General features: G+C 43.4%; 1 protein-coding gene and 1 pseudogene across 1 annotated transcript in view; one reads left to right on the top strand and one right to left on the bottom strand.

The window, feature by feature from the left end:
- Nucleotides 1–21,049, bottom strand: part of KCNC2 (potassium voltage-gated channel subfamily C member 2) — a 185,426-nt gene that overhangs the window by 61,394 nt on the left and 102,983 nt on the right. The gene's annotated exons all lie outside the window — the stretch shown is intronic.
- Nucleotides 3,363–4,323, top strand: LOC149865853 (uncharacterized; annotated as a pseudogene).

Below are 21,049 nucleotides of genomic sequence, written 5' to 3' on the forward strand. Positions count from 1 at the left end.
AGCCCTTTGTCATGCCACAGATGCCCAAATTTGTGCTGCTATTACAGGGTACCTGCCCAGGTTTCCCCATTTGTAGAGGCGAATCCCAAGTTGGAATCTCTGGGCATGTCTCTACAAGTAGGGAAACCTGGGGCCTGCCCTATTTGCAGAGGTACACCCTGAGTGTCATCTCACAAGACTGGATACCCTAAAGCCTTGAGAGTGGTAGAGCCCCAAACGTGATACAACAGGTGACATCTGTTTCCTCCAGTGAAGCAGATCAACTGTGCTCCCATTCATCCTGGTACAGCTGACACACTTCATTTGGTGACATCTGTTTATAGCCATAGCCTGGTGATTCAGGCACATTCCTGAGAGGTGAGTAATGTGGGCTAAAGCCCTTCAAACTCAGAAGAGTCTAAACTCTATTACTTATATTTACTAGACAAGTGTTCTAACCACTTTGCTGTTCTGCAAAAGTTTGGTGGTGGCATCACCATGCCACTGGTCAATTTGCTACTTCCTTTCTGGGTACACTTCACCCTGATTGAAGTCACATGGTGTTTTGCAAGAAGTCAGATGCCTAAGCTTTGGGTACAACCTACATACCTAAATCTTTCCTGTTAGGCACCTTCCTGCTCAGCCCTTATATTCTGGATCATCCTCTGGAAGGAAGGTAAGGCTGTTATAAAGGGGCTGGAAATAGGTTGTGACTGACAAGCATGGTGAAGGCAGAGGCAGACTTGAGATGTATTTCTCCATTTCATTTATGTTACATCAACTTAGTTTCTGGTGTACTTATGAGACCAAAACTCCTATGGCACAATGTACTACTGAGTACCGACTGCAAATCATATTTTTCACATGACATAACTTGTTGATTCAATTTGATTTCTGTAGGGAGTTGTATTTCAAACTCTTCAGATACAGTCTTCTACATCAGGACCATCCAACTCACAGCCCATGGGCTGGGGTCCACAAGGGGTTAAATAGCGGCCCAAAGGCTCCCACCTGGGCACCACTTTCCTTGACACTTTGGCTGTTGCTGGGGTCTTCAGGCTCTTCCTCCTCTTCCTGCTGCCACCACTGGGGGCAGCATGAAGGAACCCACAGCTCAGGGTGTGCCCCAGGGGTCTGCACAGCATGATGAAGTGTGGTACAATGGGGGAGAGGGTGCAGGGAGTGCCTATAGCATGGCAAGGCGCTTGCACAGCACAACATGCCCCCTGGCTACTCAGAAACCAGATAACACTGTTCTAAGACCATGGTTACTCTCTGGAACCATTAAACATTGTTTCAAGGCAAAATATCAACCTAAACTGGAAGAATTGTGAAATGCAAGAAGGACCATGTTGGGTTGGAAAGCATATGTACTGAGTACAATTACATTTCTCTAATTATACAACTAGGTACTGGCTTGAAACTGGAAAAAAAAACCACTAGTCGATTAAAGAAACTTTATAATGGACAGAAACAATTGCCTGCTCATTTGTGGCTTTTTCTTAAGTTTAACTGTATTCATGTAATTTATTTTTAATTAGCTATGCTGGCATTTAATTTTTATTTCACCTACTAAAATGATGACATGAAATGGAAAAAAAAAATCACTAACACTCAAGGGTTGAAATGAACCATTATATGCATGTTTAGTGTTGTGCACTTGCTGGATATTTTCTATTATGGTGCTATCCATCTTAGGCCTTTATATAAATCATTCTAGAAGACAGTTTTATTGACAGGCCTTTGAGATGGCCAGTTATCTTACAGCAGGCCGAGGACAAGTTTCCCTGTTTTTTGGCTTCAGAAGGCAATGCTGAAATGTTTCCAACACTGACTGTTAGGGTTACATGCAAGAGGTCACTGAGAGCAAGAGTTCTCAACTGGAGTGCCACAAGACACCCTCAAGAGTGCCACAACATAGGTGCTGTTGCCACAGCAGCAGGCAGGTAAAACTGTCACGTGCAAGGGGCTGTGGCACATGCACTCCTCCTGCAGGTCAGGAGTGAGGGATGATGGCATGTGCAGGACACTGGTATATCAGGGCAGCTCCTTTTCTGAATGTGGCAGGAGACCCAGTTGAGAACCACATGGAAGACTAGAACTGGAAGGGGCCTCCAGAGGGCACTTAATACAGCTATGCAGTCAGCACACAGGACAGTTTAACCTGGAGGCAGTAGCACCCATTTGAGGTGACAGCACCAAGGTAAACTGAGCACAGTGGTTCTCAACTGGGGAGGTCCTGCCACATTCAGAAAAGATATGGAGGGCCACGCTGACTGAAAAGGTTGAGAACCACTGATATAGAGATAGCATCTGATGAAAACAGATGGTGTTTACACTGTTTCAGTCCTGCTCGACTCTCTTATTGTCATTTATCATTTATCTACTGCTCTATTCAAGATAACAACAGAATGAAGGTAGAAAGCTTAGATGCACACATTGACCATATATTTTGTGCTTGGTATTGAAATTGTCATCTTTCATGACACCTCTTCTACGGTCTCATTATAAAACAAATTAGATAAACCACATATAGCTATTTACAATCACTCATTGCCAGGGATACTGGTTTTCTCTGTTTAAAAATCATGAATTCTCTCATTTAAAGGGAGAAATCCCAAATACTCTGTATGAAAACCCCCAAATCTGCATTTTTTCTGCAACTAAAATATATATAGGTATGAGTTGAACACAATGTTTTATTGATATATTTACAATTTTAAAGCAATTTGGAAGCCAACCACTCCCTCAATCACTATAATATATACTGAATTAAAGTTACCAAAACTGAAAAACCTGTTCTTTCTAAAGGCCTAATAAAATACTTCAGTGTGGAGAACTAGAAGAATTCTTCAAATGCCTCTGCCTCAAGGAATATTTCCACAACCAAAATCAATCCACTTCCAACAACAACTTATCCTCTGACAACATTGAGGAAAAAAGATCAACTCCAAAAAAACCATCAGATTGGACACCTCACAGTGGATGAAACCCTAATCTTGACCGCTATATTGACTGCTTCAGGGAAAGAATGAACAATGAAATAATCAACAACACACACCACCATAACAACCTCTCCCTATTAGAGAGAGAGGCCATAGAATCTCTAAGATCTAGCCACCAAATAGTAATAACACCAGCAAATAAAGGAGGAGCCAGAGTCATCCTAAACCATGAAGACTACATAAAGGAAGGCAACAGACAACTCTCTGACATCACCTACTACAAAGAACTACAAGAAGATCCTACTCCCCTTTTCACCATGAAACTCAATAACACCAAACCATTAACCAAACTCAATAAACTCAAATCATTTCTATCAGGACTACAAGAAAAACTACAAACCTTGATCCTCCCTACTACCTAACCGAGGGACTTTTTACATGCTTCCTAAAATCTACAAACAAGGGAACCTTGGCAGACCTGTCATATCCAACCATGGGACCTTAACTGAGGAAATTTCAGGTTTTGTTGAATCCATCCCAAAACCACTTGTCACCCAAAGAGCAAGTTTTGTTCAAGACACTACAGACTTTCTATGGAAACTTAAAAACATACAGCGCTGTCCCAGCAACACCCTCCCAGCCACCATGGATGTTACCAGCCTATATACCAACATCCCACACCAGGATGGCATCCAAGCCTACCTTACATATCTACAGGAGCAAGATTACAACTCGGAGTACAGACCCAAAGATATTACTGACCTCGTACACTTCATCCCCACACACAACAATTTCACTTCTAATAACTAACACTTCCTCCAGACTGTGGGAAGAGCTATGGGCACAAAAATGGCCCCACAGTATGCCAACCTTTTTACGAACCACCTGAAAAAAAGACTTCCCCAAAGACTGCACCAAACCCTTGCTATACTTAAGATATATTGATGATATCTTCATCATTTGAACTGAAAACCTGCAATCTCTGTTGAATTTCGGATGGAACTCGATTAATCACCACCCCTTCATCTGACTATCTCTTGAATACTTCAGCACCAACATCTCCTTTTTAGATACAATGATCCGTATCCAGAATGATAAAATACAGACTACGTTATACAAGAAACTCACAGACCAACATACGTATCTGCACAGAACTAGCAATCACCCTAAACACACCAAAGCAGCTGTGATATACAGCCAAGCCCACAGATACCACCGAATTTGCATTGCAGAGAACACCCGGGATTGCCACCTCACCAATCTTAAAAGGGTTTTCACTCAACAAGGACGCTCCTCCAGAGAGACAGATCACACATTTGAAAGAGCTACCCAGATACCACGTGAAGAATTGCTGCAGACAGAAGAAAAACTCCCATAAATTGCACACCACTGGTTATGACATATCACCCCTCCCTCAAACCCATACAGAAAATCCTCAAACAATGGCAACCCATACTAAAGAGACCCTGTTCTTAAAGAGATCTTTCCAGAGCCATCCATCCTTCAAGCAAGCACTAAACCTTGCTAACCACCACCAGAAGCAACATCCTCAGGCCCGGAACACACCAAATGGATCCAGACCGTGCCATGCCAAAAAATCCAAAACCTGCCAACGCACCTCCACCACCCCCACAATTACTACACCCCACAACAGAGCCATCAGCATTCCTGGATCTTACAGCTGCACCTTCAAAAATGTAATCTCTCTCATTCAATGCACCAAATGCCCTGATGGAAAACACGTAGGAGAGACCAAACAACAACTGCACACCAGGCTGAACGCACACCGGAAATCTATCAAAGACAGGAATACGCAATTTCCTGTGGGGGTGCATTTCTCACAAGAAAACCACTCTCTCTCCAATCTCTCAGTCCTGATCCTCAAGGGAAACTTACAAAACACTTCCCAAAGATGAGTCTATGAACTCCACTTCATCGACCTCCTGGATACTAAAAGTCATGGACTAAATATAGACACTGAATTTATAACACATTATAACCTGCCTGACATCTGGCTCCCCAGGTACCTCTCCACTATTTATCCCCCTTCTCTCACCCCAACCCAGCCTGTCTCACCCATTGACTCCTCAATCTACATCTTCATTGACTCCCTATCTTGCATGCATACCAGCCCAGCCTCTGGTTTCTTTTCATTCCATTCAGGAAGAGCACACACCAACTGCTAAAACTTCCTTAGCCTGACAAAGGGTTTTTAAACCCAAAAGCTTGCTTAAATTTTTTTTTCAACTGTTTAAGTTGGTCTAATAAAAGATCAGATTCACCCAAAGAACTTTATTTCACTATAAAAATTACATTTTAAATACCTATATATTTTGGCATTTGATTTTGTTTTATTATCATAGAAAAATCAGTGCCCCCACTGCCCCCTTTGTTCACCAGGACGTGGGTCCAGCTGCAGCTGTCCCCCACACTCCCAGTGTTATGGTACTGAGCAGCCCTGATACGCTGGTGCCCTTCCCCTGCCCACGTCACTGCCCCTCAATCCTGACCCACAGTCCCCTGGGCCCTGCCAATGTCCCTCGCTTCCAACCCACAGCTCTCCATCCCTGCAGCCCTGCTAGTGTCCCTCACTTGCAAGCTGCAGCTCCGTGCTTCCACCCACCCTGCTGAATGGGGCCCCCAGCTGCCAGAGCTACAGGACCAGGGACAAGGACCAAGGCCCTGGCCCTACACAGCCTCCTATCCACCACCCCTGCCAGCAGCATCTGGGCCCTAGCTGCTGTCCATGGGAGGCAGTTGCTGCTGAAGCCAGAGCAAACCACAGAACCTGTGTCCACACCCTCCCCTCCCCACATAGACAGCACACCCAGAGCACAGCGCATGGGCAGGGGCAGATGCTGGGTGCCCACTGTCAGCTCAGGGCTCCTTGCCCTGCTGCCCTCACCCCAGGGGCCCCAAAGCCCAGCAGGTGAGACCGAGCACAGGAGGACAAGTAGGCTCATTGCTGCTGCAAGGAACCCCACACAGGCCATGCTGCCATGGTGAAGCACCCCTGCCTGCCCAGCAGCACCAAGGATGCCTCATCATGGTGGTGTGGCTGGTGTGGGGCTCCCAGAGGCCACACTAAGCCTTCCCCAGCCCTAACTGCCCTCCTGCAGGGGGTGCCACACATTGGGAGGCCTCTGGGGGAGGGAAGCAGGGCAGGGAGCCCCAAGCCCACTGCTGGCAACCCACATCCACCCCCACCCCATGCACAAATCTGGGGTGCACATGCCCCACCCCAGGCCTCTTTCCCAGGAATGGGTGCAGCAGCACAGAGCCAGTCCAGCAGCAGGGAGAACCCTTCCCCCTACCCCACCCTCACCACCACCCCTGGATAAGCCACCAGTGGCTCTGTCCCACTCCCCAGATAAGCCCTACAGCTGCACACTTCCACCCCAACCCAGGCCCCACACACGGCACTGGCTGGGCAGTATCCCAGCCCTAGTCCTGCCCCTCCATCACTGCTGGGGCCTCAATTTACCCTCCTTCTTCCCCTCACCATCCATAGACTTACCTGGAGGCAGCTCCAAGAGCTGATCTCCACCATGCTGCCTGGCTCCCATGTGCATGTGTGTACATGCAAATGCATGTAGTGCCCTTTGCCTAATCAACCTCCTCTGGCTCCCTTTACTCCCATTGCCCCCAGCCCCAAGCAGCCTGTTGTAGGCTAGAATTCTGCCAGCATTCCCACATTTCCCATGTTTTTCCCCTTCAAAGGAAAAAATCTTCATTTTTCCATGGCAAACAGAAAACCCAAAACCCTGCTCATTGTACACTTTTGAACTAAAAAATTGAAGTACCTTTCTTCACATAAATCTTTCCATGAGAAACCTTTATGTTTTAAAGTCTGATTAATTTGATTTTATTTGAAATTTAAATGAGTATCATATTACTATATTTCACACTCACACCCTGAATTCAAGGCAGTACTAACATGGTGACATCCCTGAACTTAGAACCACCTCCTGTCTGTGCTTTTAGCCACCGTCTTCCCTGTAAGACTCACTAAGAAAAGTGGGTAATGCTGGCCCACTGGAGCCATTTAAAGTCTTACGCACTGCCTTGAATGGAACAGGGATTTTCACTCAGATTCTTTTGATTTGAAGAAAATGTTTTGCAACACCTGGAATTCATACAACCCATACTTTTCTTGCTTCCAGGTAGGTTAAGATATAAACAAAACCAGTGACATCATCTGTTATAGAACAGAAAGGTGATACTCAAGAAAAAAAGTGCAGTTCCACAACCTTTTAAGGGCTGCCAAGGGAGCTGCACATCCTGGCTGTTACAGGAATTGTACTATTGTGCACTACAGGGGAGATCCATACTTTATTTACAATCCACCAACCTGGGACAGAAGCTCAAAGCCATACTTAAAACATGGTAAAATAATGTAATTAATTTCTCACATCTATATGAGACTTATTATCCAATGCATGCATAGGGCTTTCTGATAACATTTAATTTCCCATTACAAAGCAGTAATGATCTAAAATTCAGCCTGAGTGCAATAAACATATACTAAAGGAAGAATTCTCAGGCTTTTGGTCTGTACAACCTTTCTGACAAAAAAATCAACCAAACTATTAGTGGGCTTTAACAGGAGCTCTAACTCTTCCCAGTCAGAAGACAATGACTCATGACTGGGAATGTAATAAATCAAAAGACAGGGGCAAGGAAAAATGTATTTGAGGTCTGGGGGACAGGAACAAAAAACAAGGTCCAAGCTTTCAATATAATGCATCAAAAAATTGGCAGGTACTTAATTCACACTGAACCACACAAACTAAATAACTGCATATGATAATGCCAGCTTGTGCACAATAAGTCAGCCGTTACATGTTTTGCACACAGGAATGGCCCAGCACGTTGGGAGCAGAGAAGCTTGCTAAAAATGTGTTCTGATTTAAGTCCACAAAGACAATTCATACTTGGAGCTCCTCCTCTCTCTTTCATCCTATAATGACTCAGGATAGCAAATAACATGGTAAGCTAAGGACATCTGGGAACTTGCATACTGTGAGTCTGCCCCACTCCCACTGATATCAACTACACAATCTCCGTTGCCTTCCCTACAACAGCAACACTCTATAGCTATTAAAATACCTCTCAGAGAAAAATACTGAATCATCATATTTAGAAACATTTTATTGGAATGACAATCCTACAGCAGACTTATTACAATGTCTGTTATTTGTGTTAAAAGCTAGGGACAGAAGTTACACATAAACCAGTATAAGTCTTTGGAAACCAGTTAAAAAATGTAACACAACAGAAGTTCAGCACACAAACTGCTTTCAAAATGGGGTGAGCCACCCAGGCCATGGCCCAACCAACTTTTAGCACGTTAATTTATATAACCCACAAATCTGCAATTGTCATTCTGGTTAAAACTGTATAGCTATTTTTTTTTTTTTTTAACTACATAACTGGCTAAATTAACATACTAAAAGTTGGTTGGGCCATGACCCAAAAGTTGGTTGGCCCACCCTGTTCCACAGCCTATGTCAAAATGGCCAAAATTGGTTTAAGAGAAACCTGGATGGATGTAGTATCAGACTTAATCAATTTAGGTTAAATCAGTTTATTGAACTTGTGTCCCATATCCCTTCCAGATTCAAGTCAACTCACTGTCCCCCAGCATCACAGTATGTTTTGCACCTCCCCTGCAAACTCCTTCTTGCAGAGTGGGGGAGGGAGGAAGGGGAGGAGGCAGGCTAGCCTTGGCCCAAGCTGCCTGCTCCAGCGGGCAGGGAGGTGTGCTCTAATGATCCCTAGCTTCAGGCATAAGGCTGCATTTCCAGAATCAAAGGTGAACATCTGTTCATTTGCTTATTGGTTCAACCTACGCAGCCTAGATAAACCTGCAAAGATCGAAACATTTCATCTTTGGGCTTTTTGACAGTCCATACTTAGCCCATCAGTTTGGCACGTGATTACATGATTTCTCTGGATAGGGATGCTAAGCACTATGCTTTCCCCCTTTGAAAAGTTCCAACCTGTGCAGAATGACAGTGTCATGTCAAAAAAGAATGTATAGGAGTAGGTGGCCATAACAGAAGCCTTCTTTATTTCAAAACTATCAAATAGATCATTATACTCAGGAGTCACTGGGATTTTAGTCCCACTTTAATATGGCGAAAAACAGTGTTGTGTCACTACAGTCATGAGCAGGTAAAGGAAATGTACACACTACAAACAGAATACCCTTGAAAATAAAACAAAGAATGTGCCACCCGATTAGTTAAAAAAAAAATGTGGTCTCTCTATCGCTGCTTCATGCAATATATCTTTCCTTAGGTCTGAACTGGAGAGATGAGTATGCACACAGCTGCACAGGCCTTCAGTGGTAGCTGCCAGCAGTCAGCCTGTCCAGGAGCAGTCCCTAAGTTTGGGCTTTAACAGGTCTGTTAAAGTTGAAGCTACATCTTATTCACTTTAGCTCATACTTCACTACCAAAAAGTGATGCACATTACAAAGAATTCACAATGAGGTTTTTTTAAAATTGCTTTTTTCAAGTTAAAGATGAGGAAAAAGAAGAAAGGAATGTGTTGTTTTTATTTGCTAACCAAATTCAGTAAGCCCGGAAATTGCACCAGAACATCTTTTAATTTAGGAAGAAAAAAGGGAATATTAAAAACACAAAAACAATCCAGCCCAAGCTGCTTATTCCAACAATAGAAAATGACAGCATATGCACACATATAATCACATGGGAAATAATAATAGGACATCCCGATCCACTGCAGAGCATGAGAAAGCCAACTGCCTGAGGGATATGTCAAGAATGATTTATTTGTATACAGTACTCGCTTTCTGTGCGTCACTGCCCGATTTCATCAATGGGAATCACTACAACCTCTGATGGAAATACCTTTTCCCTTGGCATCTGCAAGTGAATTAAGCAGTCTGCCTTTTTTGAAAGAAGTAGGAACTCTCTTCTTAAGAGTGATATTTATGACAATTATGGGGACAAAATCCTTAAAAATAAATAAATAAATAAAAAATAAAAGTATCCAGCACCCAACTTAAATTAACACTCACAGTTAATGGGGGGAAAAGTTTAGGTTAGCACAGTATCCTGAAATTATGCTAAGAAAATTTATCTAAAACATGCATTGCTGAGTCAAAGACTCGCAAACTCTCTTGCTATTTTCTGGATCAGTACAATTGCATGCCTCTTTCTCTTTTACATGCATTTACGAAATTATAAATCACTATGAAAATGTCCAGATGTGTAGATATTAAAAGTTCAAAAGCAGGGAGGTTCAAATACATAATTTACTGATTCAGTTCTGCCCAATTTTTATTGCTGTGTAATTCACTGATTCCTGTTTATGTTTCAGAATAATTGTTTTTAAATGAATTGCTATATAATTGACCTCCTTGTTTAATTAAACTTAAAGATGTTCCCTGATCTTCTGAATTACTATATTGTTCTGATAATAGTTATCTTTTTTTCTCCAAAAGAACCATTAAAATTGCACTCGACTTATACACTGGGGTCAACTTATAAGCGGGTCCTGATTTTGGTACTTTAAGTATTTTTGTGCATACAATAAAATACCAAGGGCTGCTGCAGTTTTATCAGTGTACTTTTTACTTTAGTATATTTTGTGCATTTAACCCTCTGGGTTCTCTTTGGTTATTTAATTCTCTGGTAGGATATTTATAAACCTTTGCTATTTCCTTTATATCTGCAGTTAAAGACATTCAGAGAAAAAGCTACTGAACCTAAAGTGAGGGTTGCACCAAAATTGTTTCTGTTTATCCGTCATACTGACATTTCCTCCCATACCCCCTTAGTGATGTGAGAAAGTGTTTCAAAAGAAAGACTTCATCTGAAATCATACTCCTCCAACTGAGGGATTAAAACAACTTGCAAAGATAGTATCTCAAATTACTATATAGTCTTATAGGCTTATTATAAAATAATATAATAAAGAGAAGCAAGGATTTTTGGGGAGTGATAACTTTTACTGCACCAACTATATGGTTGGAATAGTTAGACAAGCCTTCAAATCCAAGACGTTCTTTATCAGTTCTGAGGAGCAAAGCAAGTACAGTGAATATTAAGAGCCGAAAGACACGTGTAACGCTGGTGAAGGAAGGAAAGTTCCTGGTGGTAACAGACAAACAATTAGCAAAAAAGAAACTTATTAGTGGGCAATCAAGACCTAACAAAAAGGAGGGAGGCCATTAATACCTGTTGGATGCAGGAAGAGATTCAGGAATCAGGTAGGTTATAGCATGGGCCATAAAGTCAATAGCACCATTCAGTCCTTGGTTCTTAGTATCCAGCCAGCTTATGATGTTTTGTTCCTGAACCCCCCTTTTAGAAGCTTTTTGGCAGTTTTCCCTGGAGCATTAGGATAGTGAGATCAGAAAGGGATTGGCTGTTCTATGCAAAATGTGCAACTACTGACGTGTGTGTCTGTCCTTTATTTTTTTGTGGGAGTTCATTCTGGTGTGGAGTATATTTTAAACATGGTACAGCTGCAAAAGACAAATCTTGATAACATATCTGTCAAGGTAGGCTTGTCTGTGAGTATGTAAATCATTTGTGAAACCCAAGCATTTTAGAGAAAGGCAACACTTTAAATTCTTCTTTCTGTGAAGAAACCCATGAGATCATCTTCCACGAGCCAAAAGTTGTAAGAGATGTTCATTACTCTACCAGTACTTCCGTGCAAATTTCAAAGAACCTGGCAAAACTGAGGTATTTTGAGCTAGGAATACATTCCAGAAGTCAATTTGTGAATGCTTTTGGCACACTAAATTTTTTTTTGTTAAAAGTAAAATTCCTGAAGGACAGATCACATGAAATAAGCCAGCAAGTGCTCAAATTGGGGTCAGGTGACAGGAAGGTACTGGTTTCTCTAGTTTTTACACAACAATGGACTACCAATCCATTATTTCTCACTTCTTGATGAAGTTTACCTTTACACTAGAAGTAACTAATTAAACACTCATTGTTACCCTACTGGAATTCACTATCCAGCTCAGGGTGTCAAGGGCTTACAGCAAGACTAAAGCCCTTGACTTCAGAAGGGCCAACTTCAATGACCTTAGGAGATTAGTGGGGGAGGCACTGTGGGCCCAGAAGGTAGAGGAGATGATCGTACCTTAAGGGGACAATCCTCAAGGCCCAAAAGGTAACAGTCCCTGAGAGAAACAAGGGGGGCAAGAGTGCTCAGAAACCCCCTTGGCTCAGTCCTCAGGCATTGCTGAATGCCCTTGCTAAAAGGGGGGTGTACAACCAGTGGAAGGGAGGAGCTATCACCAAGGAGGAGAACTCCTCCTCTGCCCAGGAGTGTAGAAGGACTATAGGAAGGCCAAGGCAGAGATGGAACTCAGGATAGCATCCAGGATTAAGGACAACAAAAAGTCCTTTTTCAAGTACATTAGGAGCAAGAAGAGGGCACCAGACAATGTAGAGTCCCTGCAAGACTCAAATGGTAATCTTGTGGCTACACCAGATGAGAAAGCTGGTATTTTTAACAGTTTCTTTGCCTCTGTTTTCTTGAACAAGGACCAGGACATCCCTCCTACCAGAGCTAGGGACAATCTCAGGGATAGCTCTGTCAGGACTTCGGTCAGCACAGATGTAATTAGGGATCTCCTGGAAGGGCTGGACATTTTTAAATCTGCAGGTCCAGATGCCCTCCACCTAAGGGTTTTGAGGGAGCTGGCAGAGGTCATCACAGAGCCCTTGGCCTGGCTGTATGAGCATTCATGGTCATCTGGCCAGGTGCCGAAAGATTGGAAACTAGCTAATGTGGTCCCAATTTTTAAGAAAGGGAAGAAGGAGGACTACAGGCCATGTAACTACAGACTAGTAAGCCTCACCTCGGTGCTCAGGAAGATCTTGGAGAGAATCATCAAGGAGCACATCTGTGGGGGGCCAGCAGGGGAGATCATGCTCAGGGGCAATCAGCATGGGTTCATCAAAGGCAGGTCCTGCCTGACCAACCTGATTGCCTTTTATGACCAAGTAACTAAATCCTTGGATGATGGTGTTGCTATGGATGTGGTCTTTCTAGACTTAAGGCGGCCTTTGACTCTGTCTCTCACCTTATTCTCATCAATAAATTAGGCAACTGTGGCATTAATGCCTACACAGTTGGACGGGTAAAAATTGGCTGATGGGGTGCACCCAGAGAGTAGTGGTGGACAGGTCGTACTCAACCTGGCAAGGTGTGAGCAGTGGGGTCTCCCAGGGCTCAGTCCTCACGCCCACACTGTTTAACATCTTCATCAGCGACTTGGATGAGGGGGTTGAAAGCACATTCTCCAAGTTCGCTGATGACACTAAGATGTGGGGCAAAGTGGACACACTTGAAGAGAGAGAGGCTGCAACTAGATTTAGACAGACTACAAAAGTGGACAAATGAGAATAGGATGGGGTTCAACGTAGACAAATGCAGGGTGCTGCACCTTGGGAAAAGGAATCCACAGCATACATACAGGCTGGGGAGTTCCCCTCTTGAAAGCAGAGAGGCAGAAAGGGATCTTGCAGTCATTATTGACTCCAAGATGAACATGAGCCGCCAATGCCAGACCACAGCCAGCAAGGCCAGCCATACCTTGTCATGCATCCAAAGACTCATCTACCCCTCTATGCGACATTGGTCCAGCTACAATTGGAGTACTACATCCAGTACTGGGGACCATACTTTAAAAAGGATGTGGCCAGCCTGGAGAGAGTTCAGAGGAGAACCTCCCATTTGGTGAGAAGGCAGCAGGAAAGGCCCCATGAGGAGCGACTGAGGGACCTGAACTTATTCAGCCTCAGCAAGAGGAGGCTGAGGGGGGACCTGGTGGCTGCCTACAAACTCATCAGGGGAGATAGGAATAGGAAGAGCCCTATTCTCCCCAGCACCACCTGGGGTGACAAGGAACAATGGTAATAAGCTGATGGAGAATAGGTTTAGGTTAGAGATCAGGAGGCAATATATTACAGTTAGGGTGGCCAGAATATGGAACCAACTTCCTAGAGAAGTGGTCCTCACCCCTACCTTGGGCAAATTCAAGAGGAGGTTGGATGATCACCTGTCTGGGGTCCCTCCTGACCCCAGCTACTATGAAACTATGAATCCTACACACTTAAAAACTTTAGCTCATATAATTTTTAAATTCTGTTGTGTTCTATATACTTCTACACACTTTTCTATAAGGCACTATAACAATGAATCCCAACATTTTAAAGTGAACATGGCTTAGGGACTGGGCCCACATCTGCTAGCTGAATATAAGGTATTTTTTAAAACTGAAGTCAAACTACATTGGAGCTACTTTTCAGTGACTTTAATCCTCTGCTTATTGCCTCTAGGATTTAAAAAGTCCTAGAGATTTAAAAAGTAGTCTTGTCCCCACCTTTACCTCCATGAGAATTTTCCCACCCAGCCCCTCCCAGCAAATCTTTTGGCAACAGAAAATTGTCTTTTCTCTGTACTTCTGGTTACAGCCGGGACCAGAAACATTAAAAACCAGAAGTATCATTTTAATGAGATTTCCAGGCTGACTGGGAAACTGAAGCAACACAGAATTCAAGAGGTTTTAAAAGAACTTTTATAGACCAAAGCACTTCAGCCAAGACTTGCACAACTTTAGAAAATCTTAACAGGATAGCCTAATCTTTTGAAACTTACCCATTTCTAGCTTTACTGTAAGCATGGTGCAATGAAAAAAGACAAGCTACTGCTACAACCAGATGCCTTCAGAGAAGTCTGTGACAAAATGAAGCAGGCCTTAAAATGCTCAGTTAAGCTGGCAATGTTCAAAACATATCTATCAGAAGTCAATCAGAGAACAGCAGAGGCAACAAATATCAAAGAGGAAATGATTTACTGTTCCTGGTTTCCCTTACTACCAAGAAAAAGGTACATAACAAGAGCTTGAGAAGCTAGCAGGGTCTCAAAAACAGGAGATATACCACAGTAGGATAAAGGAATTCATTTGTATCTGTACGAAAGATCCTTGTTTCATATTAATGATCTTTCACCAGTAGAGAACCATACCTTTATACAATTAGGCAATTAGAAACAGGATTACTCTCCTGCAGTTGAAATGATCACCTTAGAGAAACACCAACAATTCAATATTATTGTTGAGCTGCATCAGATGATATTACTGACTTCCAGCAAATGGATCTTTGAACGACTGATAGTCACCAGTCTCATTGGCTAAGTACAGACAGTCAAAAAGCCTAAGGATGAATCAGTTCAGTCTTCACAGGTTAGTCAAAGCTATGTAGATTGAATTGATACACAAGTGAACAGACATTCACTTTTAATTCTGGAAATGCAGCCACATGCCTGCAGTGACGCAGGCCAGAAGACTGGGGTCACTAAAGCACACCTCCCCACTCAGTAGAGCAGACAGCTTGAACTAAAGCTACCCTGTGAGGGAAGGTTTGTGTGGGTGGTGCAAAGCATCCTAGGATGCTGAGGGACTGTGAGTTAACATGAATCTGGAGGGGATCTGGGACAGAAGTTCAATAAAACAATTTAACCTAAATCAGTTAATTCTGAGACTACATCCATCCAGGTTTATCTTAAACCAGTTTCAGCCATTTTGAAAGCAGTTTACATGAACTGAACTTCTGTTGTTACAAAGCTGAAGCAGTTTCTGAGTGATCATTTATACTGATTTATGTGCAATTTTTGTCCTTAGCCATTAAGACCAATGATTTTGCAAAACATCACTCCTTCAGGTTAAATGGAAGAAACAAAGCTGCTTTATGAAGTGAGATAGTTGGAAATATGAGACGCTAATGTCCAAGGCATTAATGGGCTGCATAGCAAGGTTTGACCAGCTGCTAGGCCATACGTAACCAAGAGCTCCCTTGAATTGTTTGACCAGCTTTAAGTGTATGCTAGAAGATAGGGAGCCAAAATCCCCACGGAAATGAGGAGCAGCTTTCACAACATAGCTCCAAGAGGTAGAACTCCTGAGTCGCAGAACATACTGGAAAAGCAAGTGCCCCAAACCAACTCTGTGTTGCCTGAAGCACCAAGTTCAGCCCTCATGCCATGGGAAGCATGCACCAAATGCCAGCCCTGTATGCCACATGCACAGCAAGCTCTGAGGCATGTTGCATGTATGCAGGCACTGCACAGCAGGGGTGGGGGTCCAGATGAGTTTGACACCCCTACTACATTTTGGTATAATTGTCCATGTGACCAAACTGGATATAGCCTAATATGACATTTGTTGTATGCTCACTGTATATCTGCAACACACACCTATATTAATCATTCAATCAGTCTGCATTAAATAATCATCAGCTTGTTTTACTTTTAAACAGCACTTTTTTAACCTACTTATATACCGTACAAACTGTACTGGGGCCAAATCAGCCAAATCAGTTCCTAATTCTATCTACTGAGCAGAGCTCAATCATTCAAATCTATGTGGTGCTACCACTCTTCAGCCTGGGGTTTCAGATGCTCCCAAATCCATGGCAAGCAACCTATGTACAAACCCCAAGCCCAGAGGCCTTAGAGTTCAGATGCCCTCTAGCCTCGCTTGCCCTAGCCAAGGAGCAAGCAAGAGGGAAAGCCCGAGAGAAGTCCCACATCACCATGAATTCTATAGCCTAGATCCTCACATTTGGAGGCATTTGTAGACTCTCACAGGGGTCAGCCTGCCCACAGTACAAAGGACATGTCTTCACCCTCTGACTATACCAAATCACTCAAGGCTGAGAAGAAGGGCATTCCCCCTGCCAAGTATGCATGATATTAGTTCAAAGCAAGAAGGCTCATCATTTACCATATATTTCACTGGGCTGGGCCTCAACAGAGTAAACCACATTTCAAGCCCTGGTAAAGAAACTGAAATCATTGGAAATAGGAAAGGAAGGCACAGCTCAGCTGCGGGAGTGAAAAGGATGTTGAAATGTAGTCTATTAGTGGCTCACCAGGACTTGAAAAGAGAGTTGGCACTGAGAGCACTACCAGACATCTTATTCAGAAGGGCTGCACTAAACCTATCCTTCCAGTAGGTTCCCCGCTATATGTTTCCTCTTTGTAGGCCACATGTTTTATAGTCATGCTCAGTTCTGACTGCATTTAAAATCAACTTCATCGTTTGTTTCCATGACTGAGCATATGTTGCTTTTGGTACCAGTTTAGTGTGATAGACAATGTATTTAATAAGGTTTCCTTCTATGCAAATGTAAGATGAGAGGCTTTCCCCTCTCACCCCCGCATGCTGTTGGAGAAGAGTGGTGGGGAGCCTATTTCCTAGGCTTTCAATGTTACCCTTTATCTCATATCCACAATCTATCAGAGGTTCTGGACTTGATAAATTGCTATTGTATGGTTTGTCATAACCAAATCAAATTTCATCAAAGAATACTAAGATATAAGGTCTAAATACAAACGGTCAAAAAGCCTGAGGCTGAATTGATTCCATCTTCACAGGTTAGTCTATGCTGCATAGACTGAACCAACAAACAAGTGAACAGACATTCACTTTTGATTCTGGAAATGCAGTCGTGTGCCTACAGTGGTTGAGGCAAAAAGCTAGGGGGTGCCAGAGTGCACCACCCTGCTTCACTACAGCAGACAGCCTGTCTAGACCACAGGCTAGACCACATCAAGGGCCAAAGCATCCTGGGATGCTGAGGGAGTAAGTTAACTTGAATCTGCAGGGGTTCTGGAATAGATGTTCAATAAACTGATTTAACCTAAATCAGTTCAGTCTGGTCCATCCAGGTTTGCCTGTTTTATCTTAAACCAGTTTTGCCCATTTTGAAAGCAGCTTACATGTACTGAACTTCTGTTGTGTTACAGATTTAAACCAGTTTCTGATCACTTACACATAAACAGATATAATTTCCATCCCTAGCCAAGAAGTATTTTACAAGGAACACTTTTCCGTAATTCAGGCGATTTATAAAAAGTATCCTGATGCAGGAAAAGGAAAGAAGTGGATACGTAGGAGGAAGGGGAACATGATGGATTGAGCAATTATGAGGTGTCATGGGAGGAATGAAGACATTGACAGAGACAGAGTGTAAGCTACAAAATTTCACTGAGAATAGATCTATTTACATAACAATATTTTAGAGCATATTTTTAAATAGACCTGGCTGTCTTATATTGGATTAAAACGGGGGGGGAATTGAGACTTAAAGTGATCCAGAATAACATGAAAGCTTCAATGGAGTCAGGAATTGATCTCAGAATTTATGATAGAAGTATAACATGAATTGTATTTAAGGCTTTTTGACAACAGTCTGGTAATTGAACAAGAAGGAATTGAGGAAGGATCACATGGGGGTAAAATAGTAGACATCATGGGGAGCACACGTGATTATCTGCCTTTGCCACATCACAGACATCTCTGACTTGCCTGTGGTCTAAGCAATGGCAAGCATGATACGTCTCTCTTATGCACCACAGGACATTTATCAGATCCAGATATTGCCACCTCGCCTGAGGAGATCCAAGCTGGGTTTGTTGGTATGTTATAGCAAAAACTTAGACCTTTTCCTGATCCTCCTTTACAAGATGGGAAGAAACAGTGGTTTCTTGGGGTAAGGTATTTCTCCAGGAGAGCTGGCTGTACTTCAAAAGAAGCCTTACTTAGAGTGCAAGAATGAGCCATCCCAGTGTGTAAGAAGACTAACAAATATGGTAGACCATCTTGGCTGAGCAGAGAACTCTTCAGTAAACTAAATCACAAAAAGGAAAATTATAAAAAGTGGAAACTTGGACAAATAACTAGGGAAGAATATAAAAGCATTGCTAGGGCATGCAGGGATGAAGGCCAAAGCTCAACTGGAGTTGCAGCTAGCAAGGAATGTAAAGGGTAACAAGGGTTTCTACAAGTATGTTGGTAGCAAGAGGATCAGGGACGATGTGGGTCCCTTACTGAATGGGGGAAGCAACCTTGTGACAGAGGATGCAGAAAAGGCTGAAGTGCTCGATGCCTTTTTTTGCCTCAATCTTCACAGGCAAGTCAGCTCCCAGACTACCTCACTAGGCAGCACAGTTTAGGGAGGAAGCAAGCAGCCCTCAGTGGTAAAAGAACAGGTTAGGGACTACTTAGAAAACTTGGATGTGTACAAGTTCATGGGGCTGGATGGGATGCACCTGAGGATGCTGAAGGAGTTGGCTGATGCAAATCAGGGGCAAGGAAGATCCAGGGAACTACAGACCAGTCAGCCTCACCTCAGTCCCTGGAAAATTATGGATCCAGTTCCTCTTGGATCCATATCCAAGAAATGGATAGGAATCCATTTCTATCACTTGGAGGAGAAAAAGGTGATTAGGAACCGTCAGAATGGATTCATGCCTGACCAACTTGATTGCCTTCTGTGATGAGATGACTGGCTCTGTGGATGCAGGGAGACTGGTGGACGTGGTGTACCTTGATGTTAGCAAGGTTTTTGATACGGTCTCCCACAACATTCTCACAGGTAAGCTAAGGAAGTATGGGGCTGGATGAATGGACTGTAAGGTGAATAGAAAACTGGCTGGAGCATTGGGCTCAGAGAGTACTAATCAATGGCTCCATGTCTAGTTAGCAGCTGGTATCAAGTGTGTTGCCCCAGGGGTCAGTCCTGGGGAAGGTTTTGTTCACTGTCTTCACCAACAACCTGGAAGATGACAGAGTACACCCTCAGAAAATTTGCAGATGACACCAAGCTGGGGGGAGCAGTAGATACTGGAGGATAGGGCTAGGATTCAGAGTGGCTTAGACAAATTGGGGGATTGGCCCAAAAGAAATCTCATGAGGTTCAACAAGGACAAGCGTAAAGCCCTGAATTTAGGAACAATCCCATGCACCAGGACAGGCTGGGGGCTAACCAGCTGAGCAGCAGCTCTGCAGAAAAGGACCTGCAGGTTACACTGGACAATCAGCTGACTATAAGCCAGCAGCATGCCCTTGTTGCCAAGAAGGCTAACAGCATACAAGGCTGCATTGGTAGGTGTGTGTTGCCAGTAGGTGAAGGTAAGTGATTATTCCCCTCTATTTGGCACTGGTAATGCTACATCTTGAGTACTGTGTGCAGTTTTGGGCCCCCCATTACAGAAAGGATGTGGACAAATTGGAGAGAGTCCAAAAGAGGGCAACAAAAATGGTTCAGGGGCTCGGGCACATCACTTCTGAGGAGAGGCTGAGGGAACTGGGCTTATTTAGTCTGGAAAAGAGAAGACTGAGAGGGGATTTAATAGCAGCCTTGAACTCCTTGAAGGAGGGTTCACAAGAGGATAGAGCTCTACTGTTTTCAGTGGTGGCAGATGACAGAACAAGGAGCAGCAGTCTCAAGTTTCAGCAAGGGAAGCTTAGATTAGATATTAGAAAGAATTCTCACTAGGAGGGTTGTAAAACCCTGGAGAAGGTTCCCAGAGGGGTGGTGGAAGTTCACAAGTTCCTTGGACGTTTTCAAAACAAAGGTTTGACAGGGATGATCTAGTTGGGGATGGTCCTGCTTTGAGCACAGGGTTGGACTAAATGGCCTCTTGAGGTCCCTTCCAATGCTAACTTTCTACGACTCTATGAGCCAAACTAGAAGAGCAAATTTAGTTTACATCTACACAGAAGCAGCAGCACAGTATGAGAGGACACTGGCTGTGGCTCCCCATCAGAAGAACTGCACTCAGAGTCCTTCAGAGGATGATCAAACCTAATCATGGCCAGCAACCCTAAAAGTCAACATAAGACAATGAGCAGGAAGAGGAGCACAGGTACAGGGGAAGGAGAAGTCAGAAGGAAAGCTCTTTCCCTGATGTCATGTTTCACCTAGCAAGGAAATGTGTCTGCTCTCAGTTATTGACTGGTTAACTCATCCCACCACAACTTTATTCAGTACCCTATAACCCTTCTCTCACATTTTTTCCCAGCAGCCCCTCATCTTCTCCTATGCCATAACTATGCCTCCTCACTCTTGCCCCCATGTCACAAGGATACTTGATCCTGAAAATTTTGTCTAGGAACATATGAAGTTTTGTGTGACGTTAAAGAGAAATAAATGCACACTTTAGTATTTTAATATAATTGGATTGTCAACACTTATAGAAGGAGACCTCACACTGTTCACTGCATGCAATACACACTGGCGATACCAAGGAGGTGATTCAGGATGAATAGCTCAAAATCACCA

This window comes from Crocodylus siamensis, chromosome 4 (assembly GCF_052110815.1).
Source record: "Crocodylus siamensis isolate JL-2025a chromosome 4, ASM5211081v1, whole genome shotgun sequence".
Lineage (NCBI taxonomy): Eukaryota > Metazoa > Chordata > Crocodylia > Crocodylidae > Crocodylus > Crocodylus siamensis.